This window comes from Cryptomeria japonica, chromosome 4 (assembly GCF_030272615.1).
Source record: "Cryptomeria japonica chromosome 4, Sugi_1.0, whole genome shotgun sequence".
Classification (NCBI taxonomy): Eukaryota; Viridiplantae; Streptophyta; class Pinopsida; order Cupressales; family Cupressaceae; genus Cryptomeria; species Cryptomeria japonica.
This window is the reverse complement of record NC_081408.1, coordinates 162,854,444-162,870,253: the sequence shown is the minus strand read 5'-3', so window position 1 is coordinate 162,870,253 and position 15,810 is coordinate 162,854,444. Positions and strand designations below refer to the sequence as shown.

Here is a 15,810-nt window from a genome sequence, read left to right as displayed (position 1 = left end):
GATAAGCCAATGCGAAAGACTCCACTGTGAAGGAGACAAACTTGGGAGACACTGCCAATCCCCGAAATATTTGGGTAGGTGAAGATTGGAGCCCGGTGTTGAAGGCTGCAGCATTCAAAATCTTCCTGGAATACAAGGACGTATTCGCATGGTCCTACAAGGATCTGAAGAGGGTCCCGCCAGAAATGTGTGTCGATCAGATACCATTGGTCCCGGGAGCCCAACCGGTACGGAAGAGGCCATACCGAATGAATAAAAACTATGCTGCCAAGGTGAACGAGGAGATTGAACGGATGCTAGAGGCCTGCATCATATTTCGGGTGGAAACAAGTTAGTGGATCTCGCCAATTGTGATTTCCTTCAAGAAGGAGGCCAACCAGATCTGTATCTGCGTGGATTTTCGGTGCCTCAACGCAGTCACCATCAAGGACCCTTTTCCCATACCCTTCATAGACAGTATCCTAAAGGAGGTGGTTGGCCATGAAATGTACTCATTTACCGACGGCTTCTCAAGATACAACCAGATTTCGATAGCTAAGGACAAGCTGAAGACCACCTTTGTGGTGGAAAATGGAGTCTATGCGTACAACCGGATGCCATTCGAGTTGTGCAACACTCCCGCAACCTTCCAGAGGATAGTCCTTCGTGGGAAATTTTAAAGCCTTTTTGGATGACTGGTCGATTTTCAGTAACGAAGACACTCACTTGGTGGCGCTGAGAGAGTGCATGGAGTGATGCCAAAGGGCCAGGCTCGCCTTAAACCCACGGAAATGTCGATTTATGGTACCACATGGGAAGTTGCTGGGCCATATTGTTTGTAAAGCTAGACGGAAAACTAACCCGGATAAAGTACGAGTAATTGTGGAAATGGAGTCGCCCATTGATGTGACAGGAGTCAAGTCCTTTTTGGGACACATTGGATATTACCGGAAGTTCATCAAGAACTTTGCCCAACTTTCATTTCCACTCGAAAAACTAACTCAAAAGGGCGAAGCATACATATGGGAATCAACACAAGGGGAAGCATTCCAGGAACTCAAGACGAGACTAGTGGCAGCACCCATTCTGGCCTATCCAAACTGGGACCGAGAATTCCATGTACACATGGACGCCTCGAACTATGCCATTGGGGCTACGTTGGCTCGGGAAGGGCCACACGGGTTGGATCACCCCATCTATTTTGCAAGTAGGTTGATGTCGAAAGTCGAGAAGAACTACAATACCACCTCGAGGAAGGCCCTCGGAATGGTCTATATCGTATAGAAATTTCGACACTACTTGTTGGCGACACCCTTCACCTTCTATGTGGACCATCAGGCCTTGATGTACCTGGTAAACAAACCCATCATCCAAGGCAGGATAAGCAGGTGGTTACTGCTACTTCAAGAGTTCACGTTAACAATAATTGTATGGCCAAGCAAAAGCCATGTCATTGCTGACCAATTGTCCTGGATCAGGTCGGGAGAGCCGCCAGAGGAGGTACACTGCCATCGGGGAATATCTCTCCACCTTCGTATTCCCCCAAGGCATGCCATCGGGAGAACGAAGGAAACTTGTGTTGAGAAGTCGCACGTTCCAGCTGATTAATGGTTTATTTTATAAAATGGGGCCCGATGAGGTGTTATGTCAATGTGTGATGGAGGAAGAGGTGCCAAGCGTCATGAGGGAGGCACATGAGGGGCCCGCGGGAGACCATATGGGGCCGGACACTACGGCAAGGAAGGTGTTGCTAGCAGGCCTTTGGTGGCCCACATTGTATAATGATGCGAGAGAATGGGTAGTAGGTTGCGATACATATCAGAGAGCAAGGAGGCCACTGAAAAGGGATTTCATGCCCCTCAACCCTTCGCATGCTCAAGAACTATTCAAGCACAGGAGGCTGGATTTTATTGGGCCACTCAAGGTGAGCCGCACTAGGAGGTGTCGCTACATTGTGATAGCCACCGAATATTTAACCAAGTGGGTTGAAGCGCGAGCAATACCTGACAACTCGGCCATAAGTACAGCAAGATTCATCTATGAGCAAATTATTACACGGTATGGGATCCCTATGCAGTTGACGAGCAATGGGGATGGATATTTTGTGAACCACGTTATTAAACTCCTCACTATGGAATTTAAGATTTTCCATTCACTATCTAGCCCATATTACCCACGAGCCAATGGGCAGGCCGAGGCTACCAACAAGATTCTCATGGGCGTAATCTACAAGTCGTGCGGTGGCGAGGGAGAAGAGGGAGAAGGAAAATTTAAAGTATGATGGCTAGGCCCCTTCAAGGTACGTGAGCTCAATGCCAACGGGGCGATTAAGTTGTGGACGCTCGACGGGAAGGAGATGCCAAATGTCGTCAATGGGTCGAAATTAAAACAGTACCACGAACAGAGACGAATGATCGATCCTGAATCCTCCCGAAGAAATAATCATTAAAAAAAATTTAAAAAATAAAAAAGAAGTGCATCGTACGATGGAGAGGCCGTGCAGTGGAGCTCGTGTGCCCACCGTACGGTGGCACCGCATGCCCACCGTGCGGTGGAGCCCGCGTGCCCACCGTGCGATGAGGCAGGTGCCCCCACACGCCATATATACTGCGGCGCTCAGGAAAACTTAACTTCGAAACCCACTAGCAAAACAACTGTACGACAGGAAAGGAATCGTGGAAGGAGAGCCAAAGATCGCCCACGCGCGTCGTACACTGCACGGCACAGCCATACATTGTACACTGACATTTGGAAGGAAGGGAGTTGCACGTGCAAGAAGGTTAAAAACGCTATAAAAGCAGATTAAGAGAATTAATCGAGAATCAATGGACACAAACAGGAATAAGGCGGATTGGAGAAAATGGTTGCAGCCGTTAGAAGACAAGTTACAGGGAGGGCGAAGAACTTCAGAATCAAGTGCAAACACAGGCAAACGAATTTTGCCATCTAGTGTGCATATTGCAAGTAGCCTCAGGATGAGCAGCACTCAGAAAAGTAGGAAGCATCGTCCAAAAACCTAGTCGACAAAGGACAAGGAAGAGGTAACAGCGAACAATATTGTGTTTGAGGGTCTTAATGGAATAGACTGCAAGAATTGGTGGGCGAAGACACCTCACGACAACTCAATAAAGAAAAATCTTTGCCAAGCATAGGTACATTTGGCTGTCCAAATGCCAGTTTTCTGCATAAAAAATTTCGAGGTAGTTTTGCGTGCCATGATTGGCACCTATGATAGACACCGCCACCAGTCTGTATTTGACTATTAGCACCAACGGATAACCTTTTCTTTCACAACAAGCGAGTTCAACAAGGTGTTTGGCATACCTGGTTTGAAAGGAAAAAAAATCGATACTTCGCAGAAAATCACTCCCAAAAACCGGGCCACCTTGCTACAGTTGATGTTGCGGGATAACCTCACACAAGCAGAAAAAGATAGCCTCAAAAGTGTCGGAAAGAGTAGGGGGGTCAAGAAAACATTTTTGGCGAAGGGAGTATGGCGATGCTTGTTGTCTGTAGTAAAGAGTAGCCTTACAGGTGCCAGCCACGCGTCTGATATAGCTATCGCACAAATTGTATTCATGAATGGACTGCACAATGGAGTGGAGTATGATTGGGCATCACATGTAGTGTTCCGGGTTTTTTTGGGTTTATTCTCCTCAATCCTCGAAGAACCCTGCTATTTATAGTAAATGCTTATTTATAGTAAATGCTTATCTGGCACCAATATTTTTGGGTTTTTCTAGATTTGTTATCCTAAGTCCTTAGAGAATACTACTTATTGTAATGTCCCCACTTTGAAATAAAATTTAATGGTAAATTGTTAGAAATATGTAGCTTCGGTCAAATAAATCCAATCGATCCACAAATGTCTAATTGGCTTTTTCAGCCTCAAACATTTTTATATTAATCTTGATCTCTATCCTTCATTTATATTTGACTGCATAATTGGCATACTATAATCATTATTGAATGATCTATAGCCATTTATATTGGCAATCTGTTAACTGTTCATATATATATATATTTGACTCTATACATAGTCGATAACAGTTATGTTATCGACTATTAATATTGATTATTACTATTGTCGGTTTTATTATTGCCGACTTGTTTGCTAGACTTCGATGTGTTTAAGGTTTCGTTGCTTTGCTATGGCTGGACGTGGCTCCACGTAAGAGTCACGACTCTACGTGGAACCACGTCAGTTCCACATAGTCGTGACTCTTATTCAATCGATAGGATAATAAACAATTGGAATACTTACAACATTAGAAACAGACCCCTGCAGTTTGTGGATTACTTTGTATATTATCGGCAGTGAATAGTCAATAACTATATATATAAAGAAATAATACTTACATTGAGTATTATAATAATATTTTGAAACTGTTATAGCAAATTGGTTATTGATGTTGATTAATATACATCATATGAACTGAGGATAGTTTGATATATAGTGTAAACAACATTATAGTATATATATACTACTGAGTATAATTCAACGTTACATTGCAATCTGAAAATTGTCAAAGACATCAATGATCCATTCTATATATATTCTGCAAACTGAAATATATACAAAGTTACAATGTTAGAATAAAAACTAAGTGACTATAAAATTTTGAAAATTACCATATATATAAATCTGATGATTCTGATCCATCTTTAACATGGTATGAGAGCAAGATTGAGCAACGATCAAGATCAGATTGATATAAGCAAGATTATCTTCTATTATTGTCTTCAAATTCGTCTATTTCTATCAACATCAAGATGGTGAATGGAATTAGAGTTGAGGACAGACTTGAAGGAAAACTTCACATCTTGGAAGTTTAGAGTTATGCTTGCCTTGGGGGAAAATGAATTAGACGAATTCGTGGGATATGCCATACCAGAACCAAAAGAAGAGGATGAGAAGCTTCAATGGAAGAGAAAGAACAACAAAGCAATGAAAACGTTGGTTGACTCTATGAAAGATCACATTGTGCCAATCATCTCCAAGTTGACGAAGGCATGTGACATGTTCAACACATTAGAGGAGATGTAAGAGATCAACAACACAAGTTGAGCTCTCGCACTGAAACAACAACTTAACCACATCAAGATGACGAAAGGAGAATCCACCATGTCTTACTTCATGCGGATTACTGAATTGAGAGATCAACTCTCTACCATTGGACACACTATCAATGGCAAAGAGTTAACCATGTAGGCTCTCAATGGTCTTCCTTCATCATGGGAGTCATTTATTCAAAGGATAAGCGCAAGATCAAAACTCCCTAAGTTTGATTGATTGAAGACAGACTGCATTCAAGAAGAGTTAAGATTAGCTACAAGAGGTATTGGTCAAAGCTCCACAAATGAAGATATTCATATTCTTGCCGCACACTCCTCAAAGAAGAAGGGTAAGAAAGGACACTCCAAAAGAAAGAAAGATGAGGAATCAAATGGTGCTCATACACACAAAAGAAGGAAGGACATTTCTGAAATCCAATGCTTTAGATGTGACCAATATGGTCACTACGCAATGAAATGTCCAACCAGGACTATGTCTCAAGCCTCCATTGTGGACGTTGGTGAGACTATTCCACAAAAGGATTCAGATGGATTCATATTCTGATTTGAAAGAGATAAGTTTCCTTTGTCATTGAATAATGTTAATGAATTTAATATGTAGTTTTTGTTAATTCATGCAATTACTTTATGCGTGTTATTTGTGAAACAACTTTGTCAATAGATGTTCGCTTACGACAAGCTGCATTTGGATATCTTGTGTTTTAAATTTCTTCAATTTACTATGAGAAATTTGTCCCTTACATTTAGGACATTTGTAGAATCACAATTAGAGGCACTTGTGCTGGTAATGATTGCATCTAAGGTTACAAAGCCAAGATTGAGACAAGAGGGCTCTCTTAGTGAGAAGGAGCATACTGAAAGGGGATTTTGTTCTAAGTCTCAAGATGATCATATTCCTGCCTAGGCCTTGATCTTATGATAGTAGATCTATGGTGGTTTTGGATCTAGCACTCCCAACCGTATGAGAATCATACCAGATGATGAGAGTCTCCTTAAGCAAGATATCTTCCATGATTGATGCTTTCGTGACAAAGGGAGCAGCTAAGAGGATGTGCTTATATTGATATCCAAGGATCTTGGTTATATTGGTTCAGAGGGAGTGGACCATTTCAAGATGGTTTCTCTAGTGATCAATCAAAGGACTATGATTCATGTATGCTGGAAGGCCTTTATGCTGACTTCTAGGTCATCATGTTCCTGGATAGATGAATACTTGGTGAGCTTGGAATACACCAAGAGTGATGCAAACTCCAACCTTGTATTTCATGAAAGGTCAAAGCATGTGGAGATCAAGTATCACTATGTTAGAGACATGATGGAAAGGTATGTTATTCACTTAAGATACTATGTGAAAGGCTTTCTAAAGACATGGTGGAAAAGTATGCTATTCACTAATGTATTCTTCTTTTCAAAGATGTTTTAAAGTGTGAACTCTTGTGATTGCATTTCTCTTTGAGAGAGACTTAAGATGAAAGCCCTTATCTACACCCTCTGATATGTTTCATGGTGGATGTCATGTGTGTGACGCCATGACAAACATCACATGAGAGAGTCTGTGATGATTTTCTTGTACTTGTGTGTTTACCCTCTAGATGAGCCATGGTAGATATCATTGTGAGGTGACAATCTCACAATGATGAACACTTGTACATCTCACCATTATTGTGAGGTGATGATCTCACAATAATGGTTGGTATCACATGAGGTGATATCTATGAATAAACCATAATGGTGGATGTCACATGAGGTGATATCTATGGATATGCCATAATGGTTGATATCACATGGGATGATATCTATGGACAAATCATAATGGTGGATATCACATGAAGTGATATCTATGGATATGCAATAATGATTGATATCTCATGACGTGATATCTGTGGATATGTCATGATGGTTGATATCTATAGAAGTAATATCAGTTGATATACCATAATGGTGGATATCATGAGACGTGATATCCATGGATATGTCGTTACATAAAAGAGATATTCATGGTGGATATTATGTGACACAATATCAATGGACATGCCATGAGTTAATAGCCTTAAAATGCCATAATGGTGGATATCATGAGTCGTGATATCTATGGACATGCCATAATGGTGGATATTACATTATTTGATTATGGTGGGTATCATGCGACGTGATATCTGTGGATATGCACGGTTAGGTGATATCTCTCACACAATAAATGGAATTATTGTGTTCACTATAAGGTGTTATTACTTATTGAAGGAAAGAAAGATATCCTCCCTAGCTAAGAGGGAGTGTTAGAAATATGTAGCTTCGGTCGGATAAATCCAATCGATCTACAAATGTCTGACTGGCCTTTTCGGCCTCCGACATTTATATATTAATCTTGATCTCTATCCTTCATTTATATTTGATTGCATAACTGGCATACTATAATCATTATTGAATGATCGTATAATCATTTATATTGTCAATATATAGTCGATATATATATTTGACTCTACACATAGTCGATAACAGTTATGTTATCGACTATATTATATGATTGTCGATTGCTATTAATGATCGTTCTAATTAATATTGATTATTACTGTTGTCGGTTTTATTATTGCCGACTTGTTTGCTAGACTTCAATGTGTTTAAGGTTCCGTTGCTTTGCTATGGCTGGACATGGCTCCACATAAGAGTCACGACTCTACGTGACTCTATGTGGTCCAACCCACTATTATATATTATCGACTATGGATTCAGTCGATAGAATAATAAACAACTGGAATACTTACAACATTAGCAATCAACCCCTGCAGTTTGCGGATTACTTTGTATATTATCGGCAGTGAATAGTCAATAACTATATATATAGAAAAATAATACTTACATTGAGTATTATAATAAGATTGTGAAACTGTTATAGCAGATTGGTTATTGATGTTGATTAATATACATCATATAAACTGAGTATAGTTCGATATATAGTGTAAACAACATTATAGTATATATACTGCTGAGTATAATTCAACGTTACATTGCAATCTGAAAATTGTCAAAGACATCAGTGATCCATTCTATATATATTCTGCAAACTGAAATATATAGGAAGTTACAGTGTTAGAATAAAAACTAAGTGACTATACGATTTTGAAAATTACCATATATATAAATCTGATCCAATTTTAACATAAATAATAATAATAAAATTCAATTTCAAATAAATAAAAAATAAAATATAAAATTAAAACATAAAAGAATATAATTAAATATAATTTAAATTTAATTAAGTTAATGAATGGTCAAAAGACATGGAATGAAAAGTTGTGACTCCCTCAAACATGAGATATAAAAGGGAGAAGAGAAACTCATTTGAGGGGAGATAATTTGGGGGATGAGAAGTACAGATCTGATTTTAATAAGTGCAGATCCGGTCATGAAAGGTTGTGTCCCTTTCAAAGGACATATAATGAAGAGTTGCACTCTTTCAAAGGGTGCTAATGGTGGAAAGGGTGTGTCTCTTGCAAAAGGGCATACATGATGAAGAGATGTGACCTCTCCTTCACATTGAGAGATATAAAGGAAAGGAATCAAAGCATCCAGTGACATCACCATCGATCAAATCAGATTAGAATTGCTATTATGTTACAGGCAGTAACACCCTTGTTCTTGGTGGTATGCATGGGGATGTGCTTAATATGTATGTTTAATATATGATGCCTGATAATGTTCTTATGCAGTATTTAGTAGTAATATTAATATAGACTACAATATGTGAGACAGTGTAAATATGCCTTTCTATCACTAACTGTTCATATGACGATTAAGTAAATTATATGATGGACTCTGTAATACCTTTCAATCTCACCATCCAATTATGGAGGGAGAATACAAGGAAGCAAGAGCACTAGGCTCCAGCAGGTATGCCAACCCCGAGTGTGGGCCAAGAGGGCAAGTTGACGAGGTCCTTAGTGCTCTTGGGCTTGTTGAAGAGGGATAGACTCAAGGCACCTTGTGTGATTCTTCTTGAGCTCCATATGAGGACAGGTGTAGGGAGAGAAAGGGTTGTTGAATCCTTCATTAACACCTTGCAATATATTAAGAATGATGAATATATGTTCTATCGTGACATAATAGAAATGTTGTCTTATTTGTTGTGCAGGTTCCAGACCAAGCTTTAATTGACATAATAGAAATGTTGTCAAATTTGTTGTGCAGGTTCCAGACCAAGCTTTAATTTGTTGTGTCCTATTGTTCTCTCTATGTACTAAAATTGTGATTCTAGGATAGAATATAAGAGGGTCCCATTATGGGACATTACACTTATATAGTAAGTTCTTGTGTCAACACCAATCGTCATCTTTCAGCATTAGTTTCTTGTGTCAACTCTTGTGTCAACGCCAATCATCATCTTTCAGCATTAGTTATGTTCTGACATGATTGACTTTCCGTTTTCGATGTCTTCACGAGTTTCCATAGATGATCAATATTATTTTAATATTTTATATTTGCACTAAAGTAATAGTGTGTTATTTAATTATTCATTTTGGTGTTTAAACATTGAAGTGCTATGTTTTGACCCCCAAAGTGGGACACCTAGGTAATGTGGGGGGAGAGTTAAGTTATTTTTTCAAAACACATTGAGAGCTTTTACACGGAAAATAAAATATTTAAATTTTAAAAAAGCCATAATTCTCTGCAAACTCCATAAATCAGAGTTTTGGCTCTCATTTATTCATTTAGAGTTTGCACACATGCAAAGATGCTATTAAAATGGGCTTTGGAGTATTCCTTGTGTTGTAGAGGACGAAAACCATCTTCAATCTTGCTGGTTTCGAACCCACTCTAGCTGGTCTAGAATTTTCGTTCGAGAAATACATCAAGTTTCACAAATTTTTTGGTGATTTGAGTTTTAAATCTTCAGCAGCATTTACTACATTATTTTTGTTGTGTTTTGTTTAAGGTTTTGCAGGGTTTTGCATTATTTTCATGTTTGTGGATTTATATTTTTGTGATTCTGTGATTGTCGTCAGCTTTTGAGCATTTGGATGTAGCTTTAATAGTCAGTTTTGATTGATAGTGTAAGGGAACTGTGTAGAAGGAGCTAGCAAGGTTCATTGTTGATAAGGACTAGAGGGATAACCTCAATCTTGTACAACAACAATTGAAGAATGAAACGCCCCCAATATCAATCACTTGACAAATATAGTGATAATGAATCTCAATGTAATCAATGCAAGTATGATAAACTAAATTATTTGCCAACTTCAAAACACCTTGATTTTCGCCAAAAACTAACAAGTGGTCTTGTTGTTGTCTAAGTTGGAGATGATGAACTAAATTATTCGCCAACTTCAAAACACTCTATCACAAAAAACTAAAAAGTAGACTAGTTCTTGTCTAAGTCAAAGGTAACATTTTAGTTGGCATTGTTATACTGCTTCACAACTATCATTGGCATCTACTTTGTATTCAACTTCAATGGAAGATAAGGCTACAAAGCTCAACTTGTCACAAAACAACTCCTAAGCACAAAGAAAAAATATAGCCAATAGTCAATCTCTAAGTATAAGCTAAATTGTGCCAATCAATGTTCATATAAACCGTTGTCAAACTATAATCACTTGTCCTATGATAGAGAAGACAAGAGTCATGTGTACCTTGGCATATCACAACGCACTATGTGCTCTCTACCAATTAAGAAGCTTCAATTATGCCAAAAAACAATTAAGATACATATCATCAAAACGAAGATTCGATTGCATGAATGTAAGACATATAAGTCTACCGACCAATTTTTTATATAGCCACTCCTCAACTAGTGTTAAACTATCATGTGCTAATAACTTTCACCCAGCCATCATAGTGGAAAAATTATAATCTATCATGCTAAGCCTTTCCAAAAGATTCACAGAATATTTGACCTATGCTATAAAAATGAGATGGTCATATTGTCACATTTCTACCTAAGCAATACTACAAGAAGCCTAGATCATTAATGTCAAAAGCAAACCATAGATTGCATCACTAACTACAATGTATTGGTTCCACTTCTAATGATGATAAATCACCAACATAGACCTAGTGATTTTATTAGTGATTTGTATTAGAAAAACTACTAATATAAATTGAATCTCAAAGATTTTGATCGATTTCAATGTACAATGATCACAAAAGCATGCTCAAGTCTATGTATTGTAGACACTCGAGGGGCCTACAAACTAACTAATCGCTGTTAGATACCTGAAATATTTAAGGTTGCCCCACGTAGACCTCTTCATTGAAATCCCAATTCGAAAAGGTGCTCTTCACATCCACCTTATACAATTTACTTTTCAAAGAAACTAGGTTGCATGTAAAGAAACAACCAAAATATGACCACCTTTATTCTAGGAGCAAACCACCCTCATTGTATATTCCCTCCTACAGAGAATAGCCTTTTGCAACAAGTATATTAAGTACCATCAGTTTTTACATTTGATTTTAAAAACCCATTTGCAACCTGTGTGTTTTTTACTTGGAATCAACTTTGCCAACTCCAATGCATGATTCTTCATGTGGGCATCATAATTGATCTACATAACAGCCTCCAGTGTTGCGCAAGAAGGAAGAAGATACAATGCTAGTGAAAACTCTGCAAAGAAAGGTAAATGTGCTTATAGCATTCTGTTCAAATGTCGGAAAAAATATGGTCAGCCTTAGGGTGACCTATAACAAAGGTCACGTAGAGGTTTCAAGCAATCATATTGTACCTGTAATTTGTGGGAATTTGCTTCATCATGCTCCTGAACAGGCCAAGGTGTTGACAGTCATTTGCTTCCCTTCTCAAAATCCTGTCAATGCATGTTATGGGCTGAAGCAAAATTTGGTTGAGGCAGCCCTGGATGGTGAGTGGGAAGATGCATAGGGCTGTGATGTTGAAAAGTCAGGTGCACACAATTGTTTGTGTAAATTGTGTTCTGTTTTTTAGCTGGGATTTTAATTTAGGTGTAATGGTTGCTAAATGGAGTTGATGCTGAGTTAAAAGTTGAGTGGATGCTGAGTTGGAAGTTTTGCAGCCATGACTGAATGGTAATGTGGAGGATGGATAGTCATTTCTTTTACGTTGGCTCCTGTTATTCAATACCAATGGTAGTGTTATAGTCATTTTCCACTATTTTGGTATACTGTACCATTGAACATTATGGTCTAATTTGTTTTGATATTGTACCGTTTTTATATATTTCCAAGTGGGGGTATCCTATAGTTTATGCTGAGTTGGAAGTTGAGTTGATGCTGAGTTGGAAGTTTTGCAGCCGTGACTGAATGGTAATGTGGAGGATGGATAGTCATTTATTTTACGTTGGCTCCTGATATTCAATGCCAATGGTAGTGTTATAGTCATTTTCCACTATTCTGGTATACTGTGCCATTGAGCATTATGGTTTAATTTGTTTTGATATTGTACTGTTTTTATATATTTCCAAGTGGGGGTATCCTATAGTTTAGCCCAACAAAATTATCTAAAAAGAAAAATGTGCATTGGTTTACAGCTCTATACTATAAAATAAAACTAAACTTGTAAGCATTCAGCCTTCCTAAAAAGAAACTTCTCCTACAGGTAGCAATGAATCCAAAGTTGTATGCAAAAATGAAAGGCCAAGTAAATTTACCAAGATATTCTACCTCATGGAACCTTCCCCGTGACTAGCAATCCAAGCCTGCAAAATTCTTTTAGCAGCTAGCAATCCAAGCTGTTAGCAGAAAAAGAATAGCACAAAAAAGTGAAATGTGAGCATTTACATATCCACAATAATTTAAAGGTCCTCAACGACAAGCTTCCAGATCGTTATGGAGAAACCCATACATTTTCATCTCTCAAACAAAACAAAAACCCCTGAAATCACAAAATACATGCAACTAGAATTCTGAAACAAAGCAAAATCGCATCAAATCTTCACGTCTGGCTTTTTCATTAAGAATTTAGTGACATGTACATGGATCTTACAGCAGAAATTAAAATGGATCAAATTTAAACTCTAAAACAGAGTAAAAACACATATGAAATATAATGCATGCATTAACAAATGTAAAGCATAGCAGAGCCATACAAAATGACAAAATGCCTCCATTTCTTGCTCCAAGAGAGAATTAGGAAGTCCTTTGACACGAAATTTACATGCTTTTCTGAACGGAAATTTCTCCTTCACCTACAGAACGAGAAATATTTTCAAACAAAATAGATAAATCTCTAAATCTTACCCAAACGAACAAAACAGAACATGAAAGCACACTACACCACAACTTCTAGTCCATGAACTTATTATTCTCCTTAATCTGAATAATATAGAAGATTTTTGACAAAAGAAATTAAAATTAAAATCTTCAAATTATAACCAAATAAAAAGAAACATCACAAGAAACACAATATTCCTCAACTTTTAGCTCTTTAAGTATAATTTACAGGTCTCTAAGCCTAAATTTAAGAGTTGCACAAAGGAAGCGAAATGCATTCATTTTGAACTCTATAAGAACAAAAAAAATATGAATAAACAAAATGCAAGCACTTTTTGCTCCAATAAATAATTTGAAGGTCCCCTGGCGCTAAAATTGATAAGCCTTTCTGAGCTTCGATCTCATCTTCAGCTAAAAATGCTGTATATCTTAATGCATTTTCGATTATGACAAAATGCAAGGTTTTGCGTTGCTCCCGAATAAGGGTTTGGAGCGCCTTTAATTTATGGCGAAGGTTTTTGACAACAAAAAAATCTCCACATTTTATCAGAAGGGAAAAACATCCAACGAGAACATATAATAACTTGATTTCTAAGTAAGAGAGATATTTTAACAACGTCCATGAGACCAAAACAGTTTATGGGACACCACGAGTGCGTAAGTTTATTACTTAAACTCTAAAACGCCTAATATTAGAATCCTCAACAAAAAAAATGACACCCATTCATTTTCAACTCCGAAACAAACCAAAACCACTTGGAAAAACACGATGTATATAATTATTGCTCAAAAAAAAGTGCGAAGAGGTCCTTGAGACCAAATTTTCAAGCCTTTAAGAACTCCATTTCTCCTTAAGCTACAAGTGTTCCCAAAATTCAACCCTTTAAAAAAGCGCACCAGGAAAATACCCTTTTCTAAAGAAGTTTCTCTGCGCCTATGATATATATGTTTTCCAAAGTCCCGTTACGTGGTGATGGTGTGGACGGAAGAACTCATATATAATTCAAAAACTCGTGAAAAAGCAAACTGATATTTGCGCCAATTGCGCTTAATCTACAAGCAGTCTGCCTTTCAGAGCTGCAATTTTCTTCAAATCTCAAAATGCACTAAATTTAACCCGAAAAGAATGCATAGCTCATGAATAAGCACATTGATATTTGCGCCAGTTGCGCATAATCTACAAGCGGTCTACCATTCAGAGCTGCAACTTTCTTCAAAATCTCAAAATGCACTAAATTTAACCCACAAAGAATGCATAACTCACGAATAAGCACACTGATATTTGCGCTTAATCTACAAGAAATCTGCCTTTCAGAGCTACAACTTTCTTCAAAATCTCAAAATGCACTAAACTTGACCCCAAAAAAATGCATAGGAAAATATAAAATACCTTTCTAAAGCTCCCTGTTCTTCTGCGAAATTGTTTTAACTACAACAGAAAACCTGTTGCTCCTAACAGAAACACTAGCGTTATTCGTAACATAGTAATGCACCGGCCTTCTTTGTACAGAAATTTGAGATAGTGAGGGTTTCCAATAAGTGGGGAACGAAAAATAGTGGGTACGTCCAGCATTGGGTGTTTTCAGGGCAAGCGAGAGTGACACGCCTTTTGCAGCACATATTACGAGAATCATGTCACTAATATGACGAGGCGTGTCCGTTTGAACTGTATTTGAATTCAATTTTTTAGGCGTAATTCTGCAGCTAGGTAGCACTAGCTTATTGCCGAGAAAAATTTACGGGGAATGTTAGAATCATTGGGAAGAAGGGATTTCAATTTTATTTGTAAAAAATGTTATGGAATTATTGTGAGGTAGTTTCATTGTTCAATGGATACTCCCACTTTACTTGAGCTCTTTATAGTCCAAACATAGCGTTTCTTGTATTTTGTATATAATTTTAAGTTTTATTATTTATATTTATGTTTAAGGTAATTTTATATGAAAAGAATCATTTATGATTCTATATGAATCATTTATGTATTGAAATCAATACTTGAGAATTGAAGAGAAGGATGTAAGGCAATACAATTAATCTCAGTCATTGTATCTTTCTTTGATAAGGCTTTAAAGTGAATGAATAATGCAAGACACTTCTATCTCGGAATTTTCACTCTTGGTGATGTCTAGCAACATGTTCATAATGTTTAGATCATGAGACTTTTTCATTCTTCTCCAATCAATGTGCTCATTGATGAGCTTGTCTTCAAACACTTTGAATACTTTATGAGTGGTCTACATGTTGCAACAATGGCCTTCCCAGTCGAGAAAGACAAGAGAGGGAGTGAAGTCTCACAAAACAACTACTCCTACAAGATGCATAATCTTAGCCACCATCTATAAAAACCACTCCCATTCACCCAATTCATGGGAAGGGTAACTTATTTTTGCAAACATTATACAAACAATGTTGAGTGTGAGGGAGGAGATGGGCTTCTACAAGTCAACGTAGTATGTGCCTTTCTCTCTCTTCTCTCGTAGAGATCACATTAGAGTCATCACCTCTTCCTCTCTCACCCACCTATATGGCTATGTTCTCTTGGTTATCAATAATTTGATTGTACATAGTTTTCTC

General features: G+C 37.6%; 1 protein-coding gene across 8 annotated transcripts in view; it reads right to left on the bottom strand.

Annotated features, from left to right (window-relative positions):
• Nucleotides 1-14,933, bottom strand: part of LOC131068546 (protein CHROMATIN REMODELING 35) — a 162,158-nt gene extending 147,225 nt beyond the window's left edge. For 4 of the 8 annotated variants that reach the window (XM_058003750.2, XM_058003748.2, XM_058003744.2 and 1 more), the window contains exons 1-3: nt 14,627-14,933; nt 13,113-13,211; nt 12,675-12,755 (exon numbers count right to left, since the gene is read on the bottom strand). The gene's annotated coding sequence lies outside the window, so the exon portion shown is untranslated. Of the gene's footprint in view, nt 1-12,674; nt 12,756-13,112; nt 13,212-14,144; nt 14,164-14,626 lie in introns of those variants that run through there. The other 4 variants (XM_058003747.2, XM_058003749.2, XM_058003752.2 and 1 more) reach the window with 4 other exon arrangements.
• Between the last annotated feature and the right edge of the window lie 877 nt (nt 14,934-15,810).